The sequence below is a fragment of the Zonotrichia leucophrys genome, chromosome 7 (assembly GCF_028769735.1).
Source record: "Zonotrichia leucophrys gambelii isolate GWCS_2022_RI chromosome 7, RI_Zleu_2.0, whole genome shotgun sequence".
Taxonomy (NCBI): domain Eukaryota; kingdom Metazoa; phylum Chordata; class Aves; order Passeriformes; family Passerellidae; genus Zonotrichia; species Zonotrichia leucophrys.
The window spans coordinates 37,411,197-37,414,186 of record NC_088177.1 but is presented as its reverse complement, the minus strand read 5'-3'; the positions used below and the strand labels follow the sequence as shown (position 1 = coordinate 37,414,186).

The 2,990-nt window shown below is 48.3% G+C and overlaps 1 long non-coding RNA gene across 1 annotated transcript; it reads right to left on the bottom strand.

Annotated features, from left to right (window-relative positions):
* Positions 1-255: 255 nt before the first annotated feature.
* Positions 256-2,255, bottom strand: LOC135450482 (uncharacterized). The gene is made up of 3 exons (XR_010441078.1): positions 2,202-2,255; positions 1,903-2,088; positions 256-1,381 (listed from the first exon to the last, which is right to left on the bottom strand). It is a non-coding gene; the product is annotated as an uncharacterized LOC135450482 (long non-coding RNA).
* Positions 2,256-2,990: the final 735 nt, after the last annotated feature.

Here is a 2,990-nt window from a genome sequence, read left to right as displayed (position 1 = left end):
GGCAGGTTCCCTCCTGGGAATGGGTTTGACAGGCAGCTCCCAGAACAGGGAGGAGGAATCGCTGATGGTGCTGCAGCACCAAATGCAGCAGAGCACTGAGGATGCAGCTCTGCACTGAAAATCTCCCCAGGGAGTGCAGGTGCCCAGGTTTGCCTTTAAAGATCACCTTGCTGCAGTGTGTTTGCACTGCTGTGGCTCTGTCTTGGTGTCACTCTTGATTCTAAGTCACTTAGATTTTTTTTCTAAATTATTTTTTCCCCTAGAAAAGCTTTAAATGGGTCTATATTTAGAGCAGGCTGCTTAAAGACTCTGACAGCAAATAATGATCTTAATAGGGCCCCCTGATACAGATCAGGAGTCTTCTACTTCTGATGCTCTGGAGTTTGAAACTTGAGGGTGTTTGGGTTTTGGGGATTGTTTTAATTTTTCCCCCAAGTGCTGTGACCACCTTTTGGTGCAGTGTAATGGAATTTGAGACAAACTGTGTCTTCTCCAGGATGGGTTTGCTGTAAAAATTGTGGTGCAGTGATGGGGGGGTTGAACCCTTCACTCTCCCTAAATCTGTACCAGAGAGGAGCCAGTGGTGGAGATGCCAGGGGTCCAAGCACTGCTTAGTTTGGTGACCTGGCTGAGGTGGAGAGTTCTGTAAAATGTTATGGAGGAGCAAAATTCCTCCCCGTGGGATGCAGCTGGGAGTCTGCCCCAAAAGGCTCTGCCATTTGTAACTTCTCTCCTCCTTCCCCAAGGAATTATGGCTGGTTTGCATTTCACAGCAAATTTAAGGGTTCTGCTCTGATCTTGGGGAGGAGGATTTCTGCCAGAAATGGTGGTTTTGGTGTCTTCTGTCAGTTCTCATGGGTCTCTCTGGATGCACTAAGCATGGTGATGCCCTCCTGCCTCTACATCTGCTCTGGCTGTGTGGAAAGCTGCCTCTTTCCCAAAAGCAGAGTCAGTGTTCTTGGTCTTTAACAGCTCCCAGATGGTTCTCCACTGAGGCTTCTCCTGTGGCAGCAGAATTTCTGTTTTCTATATTTAATTTTTTCCCTATGCCAGTGCTCTGACACTTGCTATGGCCCATCATTCCAGCCCCTTATTTCCATGGGTTACACAGCTTCAGCTCAGCTCTGGAGCAGCACAGGCTGAATTTTCAGGAGCTTTTCTCAGTGGCCCATTAGCTGTTTGCTGTGTGGAAATAGTTGTCGAGTTAAGCTGACAACAGGAGCTTCTTGCAAACGAGGGGAAAGACAAAATTGATGCTTTAAGCAGCGTTGTTGGAATGTTTATCTGCTTGAGCACATTATTGCAGCTGCTGCTGCTTTCCCAGCACACGTGGAAGGCTGCAAGAATCCCTCTGTTCTCTGCTGAGTGCTTCCCCTTGCATCTGGAAGAGGGAGATGCCATGGTGGGCAGAATTAATAGCATCAATTGTTGAATGCTGCAGTTCTAACACAGCACAGATTATGGCATTTAAGTAGGTAGGATAAATATTAATTAAAATACGTGGTCTGAAAGACTTGGAAAATCAATTGCATTCCTCTAAGGAGCTTTCTTGTTGAGACTTTATTTTTTAATTCTTTCTAAGCCTTGCTGTCTTGCTGTGCTTGCTGAACTTTTGGGGTTTATATGCTGCTGTGTCTCTAAACAAGTGCCCCAAAAAAACCCCACAGTGCTGGGGATGGGGAGCTGTGAATTTCAAGGAAGAACTTTTAACATGCCTTAAATGCAGTGTGGAATAGTGATGTTTATGGAGATGGGAATCTGTTATCTGCACATCTTTTGTGCAGGATTCTCAGGGAATGAATTTGACTTGCTGCCTAGAGGCTGTAATAAAGACTTGCCTTGTCCCTGTGGCTGTTCTGAGTTGCTGGCAGAAGGCATCAGGGTAGCTGTGTGTTTATTTACCTGTCAGGCCCTGATGAACTGCCAGGCTGAGGGATCTGTCTGCAGGGATTGTAAAGTACTCCCAGGACAAGCAGGGCAGTAGGGACAGTCGTTCAGGTTCCATCCTCTTTGCTGTCTTTCTGGTCCAATCTCCACAAAAAGCTGCTGCTCTCTTGGAATTGCTGCTCTTTGTTGCCTTGAGGGGAGCTGCCACAACAAAGGATGGAGTTGATTGGGAGCAGAGATGGGAAGAGCCAGTGCTCCCCTCCAAAAAACCACCAAAGAAGCGTGTTTGCCTCAAAACCTCCCTCTTGAAACACCTGTTGGGCTTTCCCAAGGCTCTGCCCTTCCCACTGGGACCTTTCCAACCTCTGCCTCTTCCCCGAGGACCTGCTCAAATGTGGGTGGGCTTGTGCTTCCTGAGGCTTTAATGGGATTCCTCCAGCTGATGTGGCTCCTGTGCTGTTTCTGAGTGCACTGGGGATGCTGTGCAATTAGCCGGCAGCTGATTGCATCTCAGGGTGTGTGTCACTGTGATGAGATAATTACAGCAGGGCCCTCAAACCCATCAGCTGGATCCTTCCTGACAGGTGCCCGGTCCGAGGCGTGCTGGATGAGCTGCAGGCTCCAGGACAGCTGGAACCTGTCTCCAGAGACGAGATCAGCTGCTGGCTCTGGGCAGTGGGCAAAGCAAACCCTGCTCAGCTGGACTTTGGTCTAAATAAGAATTTAGAGCTTGGATGAGGAGGGTTATATTCCTCCTCCTGGAGTTGCTTGATCTTTCTCTTTGCAAAGTACTCTTGAAAACAACTCTTTAGGGAATATAGAATTCTAAAATATTCTGGGGTGGAAGGAAAACTTTTTAAAGTTTCACCTCACTTCATGCCACCCCTGTCATGGGCAGGGACACCTTCCACTATTCCAGGCTGCTCCAAGCCTTGTCCAACCTGGCCTTGGACACTTCCAGGGCTCCAGGGGCAGCCACAGCTGCTCTGGGCACCCTGTGCCAGGGCCTCATCATCCTCACAGGAAAAAATTTCTTCCTAATATCCAGTCTAAATCTACTCTCCTTCATCTTAAAGCCATTGGGAAGCAGCAGGCTGCTCCTG